The 20984-nt window shown below is 42.3% G+C and overlaps 1 protein-coding gene across 1 annotated transcript in view; it reads right to left on the bottom strand.

Annotated features, from left to right (window-relative positions):
* Window positions 1–20984, bottom strand: part of LOC138191988 (uncharacterized) — a 220678-nt gene that overhangs the window by 19072 nt on the left and 180622 nt on the right. The gene's annotated exons all lie outside the window — the stretch shown is intronic.

The raw sequence follows: 20984 nt of genomic DNA, 5'->3' as shown, positions 1-20984 counted from the left end.
GACAGACAGAGAGACAGACAGAAAGGGAACACAGTAAACCAACAATTCAAGAGAGGCAACAAATAGAAGCCTGGGGTTAAAATAGAAAAGAAAGAGAAGAAAAATAACAAAAGCGAAGGGAGAGAAGGGAAATGCGCAGCTGACAAAAGTGGCTCAAGCATCATACATCAAGCACTTGTTACCTCTCCCGGTGCTTGTGATTGCACATGACTGCAAACAAGTCAGTGATAAAAATCTGAAGAAAGATGAGACCGATCGGGCTGGCTTTAAAGATCATCAATCACAGCCCTGTAAGCTCAGATATTATTAGTTCAAGTAAAGCTGCACTCTTCCATTTTATGGACATCATAAAAGACTTTGGGGGGGTGGAGGTGGAGTGGAGGAGATCCCCCAGTGTTTTAACTAGGACTGGGATGGATGTGTTTGGAAAAGCAGACCGGATGGATGGACAGCTCTAATGTAGTAACGCTAACTGAATCACTCACACTGCGCTGGGCTCCCCAGGGGAAGGGACGTGGGATGGGAGTGTAAGGCCCAATTTACAATATGTTTGAGTAAGTAAAAATGTATCACGAAAAAAGGGTATGCATGTTTGTGTGGTGTCATATGTGTCAGTGAGTACGTGGTTTGAAGTTTGGTGACCTTCTTAAGAAAATTAAGTGATTACATGTAAATACACACACACAGCAGGACACATCTCTTGGTACTTCATCGGTCTTGATTTCCAATCCATCACAAAAGAGACCCGAGTTCAAATAAATCTGATTTAAGATGGCAATATCAGGTGCACACGCTCTGCTCAGTTTTACTGTCAAATGTGACATTTTTATCAATTTCCTGACAGGTACTTCTTTTACAAAACTATCATAACTTGTGTAATGATTAACGACAGTTTGTATAAAAATATCCATGTGTTCCTGGTTGAGGCGGTTAAAAAAAAATCCACATCGTCAAAGGACATAAAAAGAAAAGAAAATGCATCTGATTTTGATAATTCTCTGAGATAATATTTTTAAATGTATAATGTTTAGAAATTGATTTTTATGTAGTTTTTAGGGTAATGTAAAGGGACAATGCAGGGCCTTTATATTATGTATTTGTTTGACACACTAACACCTGTTGACGCTGATTATTTAGCTTGTTTTTCTCTTGTCTGAACCATTGTTATGAATGTTAATTTTTAGCCATTGCTATAATGAATTTAAAAATACTATTATCCATGGAGCAATAGAAGCATGTCAAGGAGTTACTGTGGTCACACCGATCAACTTAACTAATACTTCTAAAAAAAAAAAAAGAAGTTCATCAATCCATACTGCTGCTCTCTGAGCAATCTCCCTGTTTTCTATTTCATGTAGTTCTCACAACTTTTTTCTTTCTCCCTCTCTCCCTCTGCTTGCCAGTGAGGACATAAAAGCTTGTGTGAAGTCCATCACTGCCTGGTGAATAGCTGCCCTTTGTGCCTCAGAACTCAATTCACAGGCTGAAAGAACCCCAGCCCTGCACCTCTGTGTGCTGCCTGATTTAAAAGGGTGTGCATGTCCACCGAAGTCTGCCTGACAGCTTGCTGTTGGTTTAAACATATCAAGTTTAGTCAAGTTCTGAGGATTCAAAGATGCTGGGAATGACCAGGATGGAAACAACACTCCAGACAGTACGTTTAGTCAACTTGTTTTTGACCATATTTTGAATACAATCAATTCTGGCGCCAACACAGGTCTTGCGGCCACTAACGTCTGCACTGTTGTCAAGGAAACCTTGCCGTTTTTTTTCCATGGTAGCCTTGACCTTTTTTCATATATAGGCCCCCTCACCCTCCACAACTATCATTTGAACATACCCAAAGCAGCATCATTTTGTGTTACATCCAACTCCTTAACAATAAGTTTAGAGGCTGTCTAGAAAGAAAGTCTTTTTATCATCATTTTAAGAACCATAACTTTTCCTTTTTTCTTTGGCGCTTGTGACAATGGACGGTTGCAGAGGGCATCAATAACAAACCAATCTCTCTCCTTGTCTTTCTCTCTCCTCTCACAGAGACCTTCGCAGGGCTTGTTAGGCCTGACACTGGCACCCTAGTGAACAAAAGGACTGCACGGCTTAGGGCTGCCCTGGAATGTCAGCGGGTTCACATTTCACATGCAGATGCGTGACCCCGGAGCCCTTTAGTGGGAAGGTGCGCTTTAACCTCATGGAGAAGCAGAAGGAGGGGAAAAGGGGAGTAAGGGGCACCTTAGGGGGAATCTGCGGTGGGGGAAGGGTAAAAAATAAGAATGTCTGAGTTTGCACTGCTTGCATCTGCTCTTACACTGCTATATGTCTCTCTAAGTGTCTATCTTCTCTCTCTCTCTTTCCCAAAACACTTCTGCACATTGTTAAACTCAGCTGATATACCGTATAGAATATTATAATTGTCGATATTCTGAAAACTTGTCAGAGCCGTCTCCTTTATGTATGATCTGTGATGCGCCCCCTCTTTTCCCCCTACTTCGGAACACATGAAAGCATTAAATTTTAAAGTGCATACTTAAGATTTCTCCCCAAATAATTGAAAAAGCACAATGGGAGGGGTTATGTAAGGCAAAAGTACTGTGAGCTCCGCAAAAGAAACCAAAGCTACTGTCATCTGCTCTCTGTAGGCCCAGGCAGGCGCAGTTTCAACTCAAGGGCTTCACACTTCTGTAACTTGTTCTCCTTCCCTTGCTGCTTCCCTATCCTAACTCTCTCTATACCCGTATGCCTCCCCCTTTCTCCTTAGCTCTCGATAGTGAAAACTTCAAAGACAAGATCTTCTGCAAAAGCATGAAAACGTCAAGTATGTTTGTTTGTTTTGACCCTGAAGCCCTTTGCTGTAACCCTCCACCTCCAACTTGCAAGTCCTGCAAAATACATGAGGAAGAGAGACCAAATCCAGCACTGCTTTTTTTTTTTTTTTTTTTTTTTCTGTTCCTGCCCGCCTGCAACCCTCATTCTTCCATGTGCTACTGTTGTGTAACTTTTACAGAAATCGGCTCTGGCATATGCCACTGTTACTACCACAATGACCTCACAAAACTGATGACAAAGTAAGAAGTTTCCTGTTAGGCAGAGGAGTATCAACTTTTCAAATACGTAAAAAGTTTTATATTTCACAAAGAATTTTAGTTTTTTACCTTAGATGACACGGAAGCAAAATCAAAAGAAACCATTAATCTTTGTCTCTCTATGCTGTTCTTTTCTCTCTCTGCTCTCCCCTCACTCCAACTGATCAAGCAGATGGCCGAACACCTTTGAGCCTGTTGTGTTTTCTCCCCACTGTTGTTAATACTTGCTTGTGTGGAAATAGCTTTCTCTACATCATGCTGGAAGGTGTCACTATGAAAACGTTCCCGACATGACTTACTTTATGTTGTGATTTGGCGCTATATAAATGAAATTGAATTATGCTTGGATCAGTACATTGTGGTTGACCTTGGAAGGCATGTTATTCACAGCTAAAACTTATTATACATTGAACAGTGTAACGCACTGATTATGTTTTAAAAGAAACACACAAAAAGACATAAACTGCAATTATTTTGTTGTTAACCTGTCATCAAAACACCCTCACTGTCACCCTAGTGACTGCTGTCAATTTCATCGCTTACCGAAGTCAGAGATTCTGTTCTGTAAAAAGATTAATCTATATTCACTGCAAAGTGCTTGATTGTTTATCTGTGTTGTCTACACTGCGTGTGTGTGAAAGTATGTGTGCACTCTGTGTTTAGCAGTTCTGCCCTCCAATAGTTGAGACATCTATAGCAACCACAGCAAGGCCAAGGGAGCAAGGGAGCAATCCATAGGCCTGCGTAGCCATGGCAACTAAACAAGGAATAGGCTAGATGTCAGGCGAGCATGGCTAAATTACCCATTAAAGAAAGCAGGAAGGGGAGAGAGGGAATACTGGTCAGGGCACAAGAGGCTAATGGGGAGATAAGATGGCCAACATATAGACTCTACACACACACACACACACACACACACACACACACACACACACACACACACACACACACACACACACACACACACAATAGGAAAACCGACAGAGGTTGTCACATAAAGGTGCCAGTGCAAAAACATACTCAAATAAGAAAATACAATTACAAGTGTAGAAACTCTCACAAATAAACACGCACAAGCACAATGAGCACATGTATTAACACACTCATAAACACATATAGGCAATGTGTGCACACACAAATGCAAAAACACACGGGCAAACACACGTGTGCACACACACACACACACACACACACACACACACACACACACACACACACACACACACACACACACGCACTAGCATACAAAGGGCACAAAGGGAAGACAAAATGGTTTTAATAAAGACGCCCTCTTGGAGAGGTTGCTCGTGAATGTGAGGGAGATGTATTTATAGGAATCCTCCTGTGAGATCCTCTGCGCTCAGCCTCACATTTGTGCATGAGAGACAGAGAGAGGGGGAGACGGCTTGTGTTATTGCCTGTTTCTTCATCCTAATCCTTGATGCATGGCCTACTCCTTGAGTCTATACTAATGAATAAAACAATAAAGAATGAATCGGTCTAAGTATCTGGACGCTTGCAGGTGTGAAAAGGTAAAAGGGGTATTTGGCCCGGGGGGTTGTTCGTGCTGTGCACAGACAAGAAAACATGCACACACTCCTTTACGTATCCAAACAAGCTCCCACACTCAGTGTGCATATGCAAGAGTATGTGAGCTTATTTGTGAGCACATGGTCTGTGAACACACACACAAACACATGCACACAGACACGCCACCACTCACACAAAACACAGCCACACGCACACACTGACATGCACCCTCTCTACACACAGAGTCAGGCAGGCAGGCATGCTCCTCCTGATTTTAATGCTGCACATTCATTTGCATGCGCCATAATTAGCGTCAGGCACACAGAGGCTGGTCCTGGGGGAGCTCTGTGATAACCGCTTCCCCTTCTATTAGGGCTCTCATTCCAAGAGTGTCAGACATTGCACATCTTCATTGTGGGGCCTGCAGCACATCGGCTCAGTGGAAACTCTGCTGCTGTAGCTACTGCGGGAACATACAGGGGGAAAGAGGCAAGACGGCAGGGGCAGAGGCTGGAGGAAAGGTGGAGATGTGGTGGAGGATGGGGAGCGGAAGGAGGAGAGAAAACCAGGACTGAGGGATGTAAAGAAATAAAAGGAATGAGGTGATAAGTTTGGAACACAAAGAGGAAGAAGGAAAGAGAGACAAAGAGAGGTAGTGCATGGAGAAAGCGGTTACATATTGTGCAGCAGACAGACAGACAGACAGGCTGGACAGAGGTAATGAATGCAGTTATTAAATTGTTTCAGCTGCAAAGAGGTCTATTCTTATGCCATTATAAAGGGAACAATTTATCCCCACTGATCGGCCCTGTCTCCTTTCTCCTCGCTCACTTTGATCTGCCAGCATATTGCCTTGATGTGTCCTATTCAATAGCGAATCTGGGGCAATTTTAATGCTTTTGTACCTCGCCACCGCTCCACTTCTCCCTCCCTGTTTAAAAATAGCTGTTAATTATAAGTGCAGTTTAAATGTCTCTAGTGACCCAGAAATGCAGGTTGAAGTGAGAAGAAGGGATTGAGCATCTCCAAGTTTAAAAAGAGCGAGACACTATTTCTTTCCCTCTTTATCATGCTTTCTTCAATCTCTCTTTTCTCCTCATACCCCCTCCCCAACATCACCTCTTTGTCTTCTCCATTCACCTCCCCTCCGATTCTACTTCTCCATTCCTTTAGTGTTCCTCCACATTTCTTTTTCTCCATCTTGCGCTGTCTCTGTCTCCTCTGTGGCGTTTCTTCAGCTCGGCGGGAGTGAGCAGGGCTAGAGGATAGGGGATTCAGTTCTTTCTCTCTAACACACGAGAGAACTGCAGTGAGACATCGGAGACCATGGCTGTGAAACCGCTTCAGTCTGCAGATTGTATGTGCGTCACGCGGAGTCTTTGTATCTCTCTCCCCAACTTCCTCCTCTTAAGCAGCCGCAGGAGTGGGATGTTGAAAGGAAAGGCATGTGAAGGTGCGCTAGGTAGCACAGTGCGAGGCAGAGGCGCAGCGTATACCTGTGGGGAAGAGAAGGGGCTGTGCAGGGACCTGAGGTGTGCACCTAGGGGGTGCAAGTGTTATAAATAAAGCATTAGCCTCTTGAAGGGAACAGAGATGTGAGGGGCTGTCTCGGTAGCTCTCTTTTCCCCACTAAATCTAACTAACAGTTAACCCGAAGGCATGTACATGTACCCCTTTCATCGCTAAAGATGAAAAATAAATCAGTTAGAGGTAAACTGTGGGACTTTCTTGTGTCAAAATCTGGGCACCCCTTTTAACTTAGGGGAGGTCAAGGATAAACTTGAACCATATCTGAAGTAACTGTCATGACTGACTGATTCAACTCCTTGTGGGTATTTTGTAGAACTGTATAAAATGAAGTTGAAAAAGTGACTCACATACTGTCGTGTAAAGTAACAGCAAAAATTGATATCAAAACAGGCTGGCTGCTTGGCATTAGGTGCTACATCAATACTTTGTAACTACACGCGTACTGTAACTCCTACACTTGGGCCTCATACCCTCTCCACTGCATTATTTCAGGAATAGGAAAGCAGTTAGAAATACAATGGTGAAGAGAATATTATGACAACAAAACTTTCCAACTTCCAGCCACAACTCCCTCAACACCCACCTTTCTAATATTACTGTAAAACATGAACATATCATATGAAAATATGGCACATCACAGTGTCGTAGGCTTAAAACCACACTTAACATACAATGAAAATTACATTTTCAAAGCTGTTCAGTTATGTATTGCACAGTGCAGAGGAGATGACACTTGACATGTGCCAAATCCAAATTCATGATGTTGCAAAGACATGGTTCATATGTTGCACATTGAACCTCTTTCCCACCAGCACTGTGACACCATTTCAAGTTTTATGGTCTAACACTATGTTCTTTTCAGTAATGTCTCACACAGCACTGACCTTACACAGTGTTGTGTTTTTGGTTTGTTTGGCTCCAGCTCAGTGAAGAGTAGGAGACCCCAGCGCACTTCAACTATCACAGGGTCAAGCGCAGGTTTGTGATTCTTACGTTGTTTAAAGTAAATCAAAACTTTCAAATTACATCTGACAACACAAGTTCTGTTCGCAGACAAATTCTAATGTTCAGACAAAACAAATTTTGTGATTGCATGCTAAAATCGATGCCTACTTCACTGTTCACATAAAGTCTGGGTGCAAATAATGACATGAAACTGATTAGCAACACTTGGGAAGAGAAAAGAGGAATACTAAGGATACTGAGAAAGTTGCTCTAAGCCAATTAACTATTCAGCTGCTTATAATCTTATCTCGTGTTCTTTTTTTCCTCTTCTCAAATTGTACATGCCTAAACCTTTCACCAACGATTTTTAAAGCTGTACTGCTTTGTATTCTTTAACTGAGCAAAGATGATTTTCTATCGCTTTTGTATCAGTTGCTAATGCTAAGACCCCTAGAACAGCTAAGGTCTCCTTCCACTAATGACAGTTTTATTGTACTTTCAGACAGCTTCGGTCTCGGCTTGTTTGCTCTGAAACCAACATATTTATAGGACATATGCTAACCTCAGCACAGTGCAACATCTGGCTCGAACAAAAAATTAATAAGACCTCTATGTCTTCACTGGCTATTGAGGCAATGATATACAGTAAATCTCCAACAGCATCCATGGCCTGGCCTGACAATGGAAATATATACAGGAGATGACTGAACAGTGCTGAAACAAGCACTCAAGGCAGGCAAGCAGTTTATAGATAAATGAGAACAATGTATTGGTTTGTCCACAGGCGTGGCAGCAGTGACAGAACTCATAAAACAAAGTGTTAATGCTGTCCTTGGTAAGGAAGGCATGATAGTAAATAAAATGTTATCTCGTAGCAGAGTGAGAAGCATCTTTAAACATCAGCATCGCCTAAGGAAACACACACAAGTGTAAGTGCGAGTGTAAGTGGCTCTCACACTTTCTTCAGATCATTCGGGAAAACAGACAAAATAACAAGGCTGCCACTGTAACATGAGCTATGAAACTTTTCCTCTCACAAACCATAGTTGCAGTGTTAGTCTATTTCATGTCAGAGGGAGATAAATTAAAGTTTTGCTTTATGGCAAACAGATATGTTGTTTTATCTCTCAATAAACATGTCAAGAGTGCATGTAATAATAATAACAACCCAGGGCCTTTTGAGACTTTTTGATATTTACATTTTCAAATGTCCATTGTGTTCGTTTATTTAAAAAAAAATTTTTTTTTAGAAATGACCGTGGAGTTTTTTTGGATTAACATTAAGTTGTCTGTCTTCCAAAACACAAGGAAATAAGTCAAGTGAAATTACACAAAATTAACAGTAGACAGTAGACTACCACAAAAACAAACAATCACAAAATTGATGCCGATGTAGTTGGACACACACTGGAATTACATAACACAGAGATGTCTCTACATACACACAGATACTACATTTTATTTCAGCGACAAAAACGAATTAAAGATAAACACGGGAGAAAGAGGAAAAACATCAGATGAGCAGGGTTGACAGTTTAGAGATGGGAGTAAGAGATGGGAGTTAATGACCTTGATAAGACCAGGGACACAGAGAGCCCGAGGAGAAGATGTGATGTGTTGCCGTGACAGCAGTGTAGTAGTGCTGGTGACAAGAGGAGATGAGGAGCATGCACTTTTTGGCTGGTGTTACACATTAGCGTTGCTGTTTGCCAGGGGCATCGAGGGTGACTGTGTGCTTGTGTGTGTGCTCACAGAGCGAGGTACGAAGACATCCCGGTCGAGGCCTTGCATGGTGACAGAGGCTGATACCAATCTAATGAGATAAGAAACGTATGCAAATGAACCTGGCCACAGTTCACACTAATCAGCTTAACGCCCCGATAAATATCAGCTATCTGTCGCATCGCGCATGCACACACATACACGCACAGGCTCTCAGAAGTTAAAACAATCAGTGAGAGGATTTGCCATGCAATATATAAATACACAGATACACACAAATGGGCCCACTCACATGACACAGAAAGTCAAAGTGCTCCTAACACCTGTGCGCATTGAAGAATCCATCGACACACATATACAGTAAATGTCTGGGCGATCTCTGCATGTACTGTTCACGGGAACATTCATGTGTGAACACACATACAAAGAACAAACAAAGGTACAAACCTAATGGGTGTGGGTCACTGAGTTCTTGAGGTCATGTTTTTGACAAGCTAAACACTGACTCAGGACAAGAGGCCCAGCAAAGGAATGCAGGAATCCAAAATAGGGTGAACGCAACAGAGAAATATTTGACTAGAGCCTAATAAGCAGTCAAAAATTACCTTTAGGTGACACCTTTTTTTTTTCATGTCCTTGCAGAATTACCTAAGCATGGTCAATCAAGGTCATTAAATATCACTAACATTATTTGTCTATTTTTTCCATCGCCGCATTTCTGGCAAATAGAAAACAAGAATAAATACATTTACTTCTGTATTGTGATGCCAGTTGACATCACTTTTTGTCACACACGAATCTACTGTAAATAACATGATGTTCAGTTCATTCAAAATAATTCCTGTGTAAAAAAGCAGAATGGTGCAGAGTGTCAGGGTGTCATTTTAAATGACATGTTGTCACCAGGCGGAGGGGAGAAGTCGTGCCACAGCTGTACTCTTCAACACATCTCTCTGCGGCTATTATTATCTGTGGGAATCCAGGGCATCCTACATGGTCTGGGGGCAAAATATTGACCCACAGTAAAAAGTCTGGTCCTGAAGCAACACAGCTGCCACTGTCCACTGACCTTTGCTCATGCACAAGCATGCACATCAGAAATTCTTGAAATTATGTTTCCACAAGGATCTCAATATTCTTTATGTCTTTGAGATGCTTGGTTTAAAAATTTACAATATAATATGATATTCACTGTAACAGATAGAGAAATATGTAATTCTGATATACTACATCTTGTTGTTTTTTTTAAACAGGAATGGCAGATTGTTTTGTCGACCCCTACTGGCAGTGAGAGTAATTACATAAACACTGTCGAGATTGATGGCGATGGCATTTGGCATCTAGAACCCCCCCCCCATCTCCCCCAGCCCAGTAGAGCTTACTGTTCTTCCCCCTCTGGTAAAAGAATCGTTGTTGGGTGACGTAAAACTCATCACTACTGGTCCACCAGCGCGAGAATGTCTCACCAGACACCAGATTTAAAAACCACAAATACTGTAAAATACACTGATATATATCTGGCAGTGATAGGCTTAATCAGTAAACGTATTTGACAAGGGCTTTTATATGTAGAAGTCCCACACTCAAGCTGTAATGAGACTTGTTAAGGTACAGACATGGGCTCTTACAAAAACTGAACCTGTGACTGCCCGGCTAATTATGTAATGTAGACAGGAGGGAGTACTTTGTGTAGTAAAAAGATATTAAAACAGTTCAATGTTATTATTTTTTGACTGCAAGTGTGTTGCAAATTCTGGTTATGTCAACAGCAATAATTTAACCGCAAACATGCGAGTTGTTCAAAGTTTTGCACACCATGCACATTTTCTCGTTTTTACTCTGCCCTCTCATTCTATTCCGCTCCAAGTCTCCCTTCCTCTTGGATCTTTCTCTGACATTTACCACTAAGCTACCTATTTCAGTCGACCTATTCTTAAGCAAAGCTGGGCAAAGACATCTTTATGGAAATCACTGCTCTGGGTGTGTTGATTTGCAAAGGGCATGGAAGCTGTTCAGGCTAGCCTTACCCATACAGAGAGAGATGGAGACACAGACAGTGACTTCCACAAAGACAGACAGTGACGTAGAGGAAGTGAAATAAAGAGCACCTTGCTATAACTATATTGGTTGGCTCCAGTATGTTGGCGCCCATCTTATCTGGCTCGAGTCCCACACAGCATTCATCTAATGAAAACCTGGCTGGATGGCCGGCTGGCTGTCTCATCAAGGCTCATTGCCAAAGGTTCCTCTCCCCCTGCATCAAAGTCCCTCTGCTTTAATGTAGCTTTTATCAATAGCCAAGTGAAAGCAAATAACTTCACTGAAAATTTGAAAGAAACCATGAAACGAAATCTAAAGCAGACATGAAGGGAAAGGTCTAGTAATTCTTTAGGGGCACTCAGATAGACTTATTGTGGTAACAGTCAAATCAGAGAAGGGATGATTATTATGTAGCGTGTGATTGCACACATTCAACACACATATACAAATACATATGCTATTTTTCTCACACTCCCACGGACACAAAGAAGACTGCACAAACAGAAATGCACACACACAAGTAAACGCAGACATACATATAAAGGCATGAACTACTGCATGTAGTACACATGGTACAAGTAAGCTACATAGCTGTCACGCTTTGAAAAATCCCCAAGTGTCGCATTACAGTAGACTGCTAAAACTGTGTTGGCTGGTGATAGCTCAGAGACCACAGCCAGACTACAGTAGCAGCCAGTCCCCCAGTGGATGACTGGGCTCTGAATATGAGCTCAGTCACTGTAACAAGCCCCACTTAGTCACTGGCTCTATCACAGGCTCTCTCTCCATAGACCCCTCTATGCAAACAGGCCACTTAAAAACACCATTACCGGGAGATTGCTCAAGCCTTGGTGAGCAGTTCTGAAGTGGTGTATGAGAAAGATGAGAGGACAAACAGGGTTTTGCCGAAATGAGAGAGGGATGAAAAAAAAAATGGAGTGAGGTACAAAAGGAGAGGTTTGCTGAGGAAGGTACAGAGTGCGCTGGTAATTAGAGGTAAATACAAGTTCCTGGTTTGGTAAATAGGTGACAGTTCACACAACAACTAATTACGAAATGATCATTTCCATAAAAAAAGATGCCACTCAGCAAGAGTGATTTCTGTGTTCATTCTCAGAAGTAAAATACACTGAAACTGCTTTCTTAGAATCCAATGGAATGCATACATTGTTAAACTGTTCATCATTGTTTGTGGCTTCACAAGAAAAATACTAGAGATGCGTTTAACCCAGATGTGTCACATGCTGACCTATCCTGTCCTATCTTCACTCCATTACTCCCTCCCTTTGTCTCACCCTCCGCTACTACCTCCCCCACCCATCTGTCTCTCAATCCTCTCTCACCCCCTTCCCATCTTTCTCTCATCTCTCTCTCGTCCAGCCTCTCGTCACTTGTTCATAACTTCACAGCAGTCATTAGGCAGAGTCACAATTTCCATCAAAGAGGCCATGCAGGAATGGGTATTTTTAGGCAGGGGCACACTTTGAGTGGCCTTTCCACTGAAAATATACCATGTCCACACATTAACGCCATGTTACAGAGAATAAGGCAAGAGGAAAGTGTTTCTCGCTCCTCTTATTTTTTCCTCATCTCTTTTTCTTTCTCAAGAGCGAGTCGCACCATGACTGCACAATAACTATATGGGTGTACCCCCCCGCCACCTTGACTGCCCCTTACTGTCCTCTGGATCTGTGTCAAGCAAGAAAGCAGATTGGGAGTGGGCATGGGTGTATGCCAAAGTATTCTGGGAAGGGCTCCAAAGAACATATTTGTTGAGTGGGGAAGAGAGCGGAAATGGCCTGGTGTCTAAAGGGAGGCATGGTTGAGAAAGCTGGGTGAAGCAGGGGTGAGAGACGCAGAGTGAGTGGGAAGTTGAGTGACTGGGTGAATCTGAGGTAAGCAACGGTTGTTCGTGTGAGGACTGACTCATCACTGAGATAGGTGGACTGTGACTCAACTGATCGGTAAAATTTGCCACATTGTCTTCCGATCAGAAAAAAAAATTAGGGTTGAGGTTTGAGACCCCAAATAATATCTCTTGATGTACAGGTGGGGTTGAAAAAGAGTTATAAGACTGATATGTCAATTTAAATAGAAAAATAATGGGAAAAAAAATGGTCTGGTAGAATTTTTCTTTTTTTAAGAAATCAACAAAGAATGACAAATTATAACAAATTCTGGTTCTATGTTGACTATTGTCAATGGTTTGATGGTTCAGTAAATAATTTTAAAAATGCAGTTTATACACAATATTGCAAAGCATCATAGAATTTTCTTATATTCTTTAAAACAAATATTTTCATGTTTTGATTCATCTTTTTTGCTCAGTTTTTGACTGATGTATACTTGAGGAAATGTGTAGTGTTTCTGGGCTTCTGTCATGTGTGTCTGCGACTCTTAGACAGCATTTGCACCAGACAGCAGTCACCTGTTGATAAGCTCTGAGTGTGTTTGTGTGTACGTGTACGTGTGTGTGTGTGTGTGTATTCCATGGTTCCATGTTATAGGGCCAGCCTGTGACATGCCATACTTCAGTGCCAGGGGTTTTGAAGGGTCAGTGCTATTTCACACCCCCCCTGGAAAATGAGTGACCCTGGAACAAAACATACTGCATAACCCACAGTGGCCTTTGGACATATTTGCTACCATGGAGTAGGGCTGGTCTTTTAAAAACAAATACTGACAGTACATGTGTATTTGATGTCAGCTATTGAGTTTAAATTTAGTTTCATGACTATGTCGCAATAACTGACTCTTGGGTGACCTCTAAAGATGACAGTGAAATAGCTAACCTACTTGACAAATGCCATCATGTAAAAAGTATGTTTTCACTCTGTATTTCTTCATGCCACTGGAGCTAAACTCTAAACAGCACGTGTGTTTACACAGTTTGCAAGGTCAGAAAAGAAACATCAAACAGATTGTTGAGTCCTTGTGGGATCAGGCTTTTTTGGCTCTCTTTTGTCTTCTTTTTGTCACATACACACACTCACTCGAAAGGGCATGAAAGTGTTCAGATATGCAACAGATGCACAAATATAACAGAGACACACACGCACAAACGCAGACAGAGACAGAACTCATAAACACGCTCACACACACTTGAATGTGTTAAAAAGTGGCATATGTAAACATGTAACCCGCTTTGCCCCCCAACACACACACACACACACACACACACACACACACACACACACACACACACACACACACACACACACACAACCCCACGTCACACACATGCACATACCATGTGCACTACCTGGCATGTGGGGGGGTCATGCATAGCACATAAACTGGAAGCGGCACCTTCATGTAAATTCTTCCCTCTTGACAACTGAGCATTCTCATAAGCTCCAGTAGTCAGCTGTCTACTGCATTCTCCAAGGGGCAGGCATGACATTATGTTAATTTAGGGGGCCTCTGAGGTGTGTATGAGTGACTTTGTGACTTTATGGAAGTGTGTGCTGATACCTAGATGCATGTGTGTTTTAAAAGTAACACTGCATACCAAGATGTTCACAAAGAACAGCAAGGGAAATGAAAAATAGAAGCCACACTACCTGTAGGTAGGAATACAAAAGTGAACTTTTAAAATCCAATTGCATGTCTGTTGTTTTCCTTGAGCATATCTTCATCCATCTGATTCAATGAAGCCCTCAGTGTGGCTACAAATAGATGTGCAAAGTGGCTCAATCCCTGCTGAATGTTTATCCAGGGAGGTGGATTACAGCAAAACAGACATCACTGTGCCACAGTGCAGGGCCTGATACCCCCATAAGCCTGGCATTTCCTGCCCTGAGAGCCATAATTAAGAGCGTGCTGGACAGCATCAGACTCTGAATCCCCCAGACCTTTATGTGGCTTTTGTTCAGCCGTGAGACAAGAAGCTACAGGGGGAGATAACAGGAACAGCTCCCTGACAAAGAGAAAAGCTAACACAGACGTGCACATAGCTCATAAATGAAAGAAATTTTTCAAATAAAAAAAGCACACAACTGGCTTTGAGAAAATGTCAATGGACACACACCTGCCACTACAGAACCGCACACGCACAAATGCTCACAGTCAGCAAGGGGTTAGTGACAAGCATCAGGCCTTCCCACTCCCTGAAACTCCACTTCTTACCCTTTGCTTAGAACACAATGATTCATACAGAGCCATACAGTGCTTTACAAAGCGTAGCACAGGGGAGGGCAACAATTAGTCTGTATGTAAACAAGTCCATCAGCTATGACCCTCTATCCCCGCCTCATTGCTTGGATCGCCCCGCCCAACCCAGGAGGGGGTGCTTTGTAAGAGGAGGTGGAGATTGTCAGACCACTTGAGTTCCACTTCAGAGTGCAGAGAGAGTGGGAGTGGAGTACAACTCCCTCAACTTGTAAGAGTTACCATGAGTACTTCAGTTCAGATCACATAGTAGAACAAAATAAATTGGAAAAATGCAGTTGATTCAGATGAAATAAGAAAAAAAAAATCATGGAGGAAGTTCATGTAAAATGGTAAAATGGGTGAAAAAAACTCTCTTGGTTAAATGAATGAGGAACGGAGGAGAGGGGATGCGTGACTGCTGACAGTTTTTTATTGCCCTGTTGAAAAGTCAGTGGCATGTAAAGAGTAGATGAGATTAAGGTAGAGCTGGGACAAAGGCCATCTCCATCAGTGGTCTACTGTGTTTTTTCATCCCTGTCTTTGTGTTGGGTGTCAGCCCGGCACTGGACATGTGTGTGCATTCATTCATGTGTCTCTGGATGTGCATGTGTGCAGGTCCGTCTGCATCTGTGTGTAAATGTGTATGTGGCGCAGAAGTGAGAGCACAGGGCAGGGGGTTCAGGGAAGCGTAAGGTAATCCTTTAAGTGGGAGACTTTAACTCTTTCAGAAAGTAAACAGCCAAGCAGTTGAGGGAGTATTGTTGTTGGGTAGTGTTACAGAACTGCAAGAGTGCCCCGAGGCACCGTGTATGAGTGACTTAAGGAAGCTATGTATGCGTGTGCAGCGGAGGGGAGGGGAGGGTGTGTGTGTGTGTGTGTGTGTGTGTGTGTGTGTGTGTGTGCGTGTGTGTGTGTGTGTGTGTGAACTCTCAAGCCATGTCTCACGCTGGCTGCAGCCTTGAACAGCCCTGTGGCAGGGAAAAAGAGAGCAGATGCCTCTTCACTGGGGTGCATCGGGCCACCAAATCGGAAATATCACTGATCAAGTCCCAATTCAATTACAGGCCACCAACTGATGCATAACAGAATCTGTTTGTATGTGCATGATTGGGTGTGTCCTTGACTCCGTATGTGTGCGCCTGAAAAGTGCGTGTGTTATGTGTGTGCGGGCATGCATAGCTGCTGTGTTAGTGTTCCGGGGTTAAGGGGGAAGAAGGAGGACCCCGCACAGCTGACGGTCAGTCATGCAGGACAGAACGACACAATAACACTCTTGTTAACCAGGACATGGCATACCTCCCACCTGTTACCCCTGGAACCACACACGGGTCGGCACATGCTTGCACATGAATAGACATACTTAAAAACACCCTCACACACACACACACACACACACACACACACACACACACACACACACACACACACACACACACACACACACACACAACTGCTTTTTTGTACACACATACACGTTGAAAAGTGTTTCACACAACATGAAGGGTGCTTCTTTGCGTCGGCTCATTTGAGGCCTCTCCTTCCTTCCTTCATTTAGCAGGGCCTCCATTTATCTGTTGAGCTGTCGGGAAGTTTCTCATCACTTAGCCCACTTCCTGTCTGTCTGTCTACCTAAAAACAGGCTTCTCAAACGAACATGTTTAGTCTGGACCTGGCCCGGCTGGAGAGGAGAAGAGAGGACTCGTGGAAACACTAGCAAACTAACACACTAGTGTATCTCGAGAGCGAAACAAACACAAACAGCTCTGCCTGGCTCACAGAATACTATTTCACACATATCAAAGCACACACACTAGTGTGCACACTATTTTGTTACATCTCATTCAAAGGTATCCATAGTTTATAAATTAAGTTTACAATTGTAGCTGAAGACAGAAGATTCCGATTTTTCTATATTTCAGATAAACAAATAAAATGATGATTACCATTGAGCCACAATGTCAGTGATATTGTTTACGTTCATTCAAGTGTACTGTACAATAATGCAAGCTTAGAGAAATATACATTAAAAATATGCTGATATTAAACTGTGTTGTACTTCATTGCTTTTGGGAATTTTGCACATTAACTTTCTTACCAATAAAGCAGTGAATATGGAATTTGTTTGTAAGCAAGTGAGTTAAAAAAAAAAAAAAAAAAAAGTATGTGTGGAAAGAGTTTATATATCTGCGTCTCCAAAAACCTTTTTCCAAAAGTGTGTTGCTGTTGTGCAACTACTACTACAGACAACAAACGAGTTCTCAAGCCATAACTCAGCACCTTTTGAAAAACAAAAATAAGCTTCCTTTACACGAAGGTTCACAAATATATAAACTTGTTTGTACCCTAAGTGGCATTACAATATACACGTATTCTGTCTTACAGTGTATATAACTCCTCTCTTTGTTTAGACAGCTCTGCCATGGGAAACACTGTGTAGACTAAATCTACAGAAGATGGCGACTTAGCTCTTGGGTGAGTGACTTAGTGGGTGAGAGAAGGTCAATTCATGCTTTTTGCGCCTGTTTGCGTGCAGCCCAAAATTTGCGACCGCACAGACTGTACCGACTGCAAGCACTCTGACTGCGCATGTCCCAGGAAAACAAGATGGATGCTTGCTGAGAGGAGGTGTGAGGAGATTCGCTGTTATCCACACATTTATGATTCATTATTAAAAGACTACAAGGACACACAGATGGTGTTAAACTCCTGGCGAGAAATCACCAACACCCCGGGGAGAGATGGGAATGCCTGCAGGCAGAATTGTCCCAGTCTGTCAGAGGTAAGACATAAAAATTGGATCCTGACTAAATATGGGTTCAGTGAGTACCAATTAACAATAGAGACAGAATGAAACAGAAAGAAACAGAAATACATGACTACTGAGATAAGAGAGAAGATATACTTCCTCGGCTACTGACAGAAATGCTCTCCATTTAGAAAGTCATTTGTTGAAGTGTATGAGAGCAGTTCATTTTATTTATGAAGAACACTTTCAGGTAGTTCATAGAACAGCCCTGTTACATGAGCAGGTACAATGCAGTCTTTCTCAAAGCTTCACTCCATACATATGCCCTGCTTGAGACCAGCCTACTTTAGATTACTAAGGTTTAACAGCTTTTCACGTTATTCCAAACCAGGTGTTGATGTTTTCTTGTACTCCCTTTACTTGGCTACATTATTTCAAAAATGATCTTACCAATAAATCTCATTGAAAAGGAGAAAAAGTGGAGCTCAGTGGCCAAGTGATTGAGTAAAAAAAAAGAAATGACTCGGGAAGCTATTTGTGTGTGGCGGGCTGGGGCAAAGGGGCGAGAAACGAGGGGCAAGCGAAAACAAATTCACAATGCCAGCTCAACTTCCAAAAGTGTGAAAATCTCTATAAACCCATCAGCTCCAATAACAGGCAAGACTGAATAGATGAGAAACAGAGGAGGCGGAGAGAGAGGCAGAGCAGAGCCATAGAATGAAGTGGCCTCCCCCATTCACTTTTAAATTTCCTCCTCCACAGTCCCATGCACACTGTTAATTACTGGCCAGGCATTCCCCTGCCACCTTTTCACACATAACAAGCGCCCCTTCCAGACCCACCACTGGAATATGCCTGCAGCCTAAGGATCAAGACCAATTATGGCCCTAAGCTGGACCTATTTCTGTTTAGCCCAAGGGGGGCACAGAGGGTGTTAAACAGGCAGAGGAGGGGAGCAGAGGTGGTGGAAGTGTTATTTTTCCCACAACATAAATGTCTCTGTTTATTTCTTTGTTGCTTGCTGAGTTTACTGCTATCTATAAAATAACAAAATATAAAACCGCCAAACTGACATTCCATGAAACATAACGACATTGGCTGCATATTATGCACACTATAAAACAGATACACTCTTGTATTTACACACAATCAAAGAAGCATGCAAGAAATGGTGTTGCCTAGAAGTATTAAGTCGAAGGCCTCACCAAAAAATGATGGGTTATCAATGAGAAACGTAGGTATGAAAAATCGAGGCACAGACAGAGAAGGAGGCAGGTGTAGAAAGGGAAGTGAAGGATTATATTGGAAAAAAAACACAAGACTAAATGAAAATGTTGTTTTTTCTCTCTCAAGATAAAGGAAAACACACAAACGCAAATCCATGGCTGGAAAAGCCAACATAAAATATGTGGATAGATGCACACATGCACACCAACAAGCACACGCACACTTTCGAATTACAGCTCAGAGAAGCCATTAGTTTCGTATATAAGCAGACCTGCTGATGAAAGCTCATAAAGGCAGCTATGTAAATAAAACAAATGAAAAGCCAGTGCTCAGAGGTGAGGGGGAGAAGGAAAGAAAGAGACCCTCAGGGATTTATTGTTTGTGAAAGGCTGCTCCATTTACTCTCGCCACTGGAGAAGTGAGTGGTGCCATCGCGGAGGCTTTACCTACCATCTTCTAATGGCAGAAAAACAGCGCACCCAGTACCAGTCTCACAGCTCAGTGAATTGAAAAAGGTGAAGGGAAGAAGTCGTGGGTGGGAACCACACATGCAGCGAGGTTGTGACCCTCTCACATGCTATGCACAAGGTAGATACACAAAACACACACACACACACACACACACACACACACACACACACACACACACACACACACACACACACACGGACGCGCGCAATAATGTTTCAGCTATTACATGTCTTATCAGGAGGATTTTCCGCATGAGGACAAAGAGGTGAAAGGTTGCGGCTTGGCCACGCTCTTCTCATAGTGTGTAGCAGCGGAAACATCACGCGGTAATGAACAAGTTCAGGGCTAATGGAGGAGAATATGACCTTCACCTCCGTGTACCATTGAATACACAAGTTAAAGAACAGGTAATATTTATTTCACTGTCGCTTTTTATTTAATTTCGCTCGCTCAAACATTTGATAATCTCTCATCTAATGCAAAGAGCCACTAAAATGCAAATTAGACTGGCTCTTTTGTATAGTTTGTATAATGATTGGCAGAGATGCAGTGATAGGTTTAACTTATTGGGAAAGTGGAAGCTGACAATGATGAAAGCAAAAGGTCACAGAAAGTATAAATACGCATTTTCTGATAACCTATACTGTACAATATACAAAATCACTTTTAGTCACATAAACAATTTTCAGTAAAGATTGATATGAATAAATTCTAAATCTAGTTTAACATCTTCCTGTTTTACAGAAATCACAGTGACATATATCATCCACAGTATATGCTGGGTCAGAGTGAAAAGCCAAATATGATGTAAACATGATCTGGTGCCCAACATGTAACAGTGTACTTATTCTCTAAACTGCAGTTTTACCATGAAAGGGTGTAAGCAGTGCAAAACATACACATCCAGAGGATAGCATATCCCTGAGCTATGACTTTCATCATATATGTGCGCATAACATGAAACAAAGAACTGGACCAATGTTTTTCTGTTAATACAATGTTTTCAGCATCTAGTGTTACCGTACCTTAAAGTCCATCTGTCATGTCTAAGTGGGTGCTGAGCGACCCAACACCCAGGGCTTCATGACGTCATGTTAGCACATGGGCAAAAATAGGACTTAAACATGCTTTCATCTCTGAGTCAACTCATTTGAGTGCACGGGGACCCCAAGGTTAAAAGCGGCTTAAAAATCCCTACCACACACATTTTATAAATGGGAGAAAGAAAGAAGAAGAAAAAAAGGAAACAGTGCTCTAATATGTAATTGAATCAAGAAAATAAGAAACAAACATATCAGCAAGCTAAATTGTTAGGTAACCGGATCTACAAAGCTAAGTGAAAAGCAAAGCCAATAATCTGTCGGTGATATCTGATACGACGATCCCTGTAAAGGACAGGTGAATAGAACAGATCCAGCAATCGGTGGGAGCAGCAGACAGTGAGAAAAATGGCTTTCTGTACTTCCTGTGACATGACCGCGCTTCCCATGGTGTGGCATTTAGCATAAACAGATGAGCTAATCTGAGCTGTGGATAAG

Source organism: Embiotoca jacksoni, unplaced genomic scaffold (genome assembly GCF_022577435.1).
Source record: "Embiotoca jacksoni isolate LCO1_2020_lvr unplaced genomic scaffold, fEmbJac1.0.p SCAF_8, whole genome shotgun sequence".
Taxonomy (NCBI): Eukaryota; Metazoa; Chordata; class Actinopteri; family Embiotocidae; genus Embiotoca; species Embiotoca jacksoni.
The sequence above is the reverse complement of the archived record's forward strand: the minus strand, read 5'-3'. Positions and strand labels throughout refer to the sequence as shown.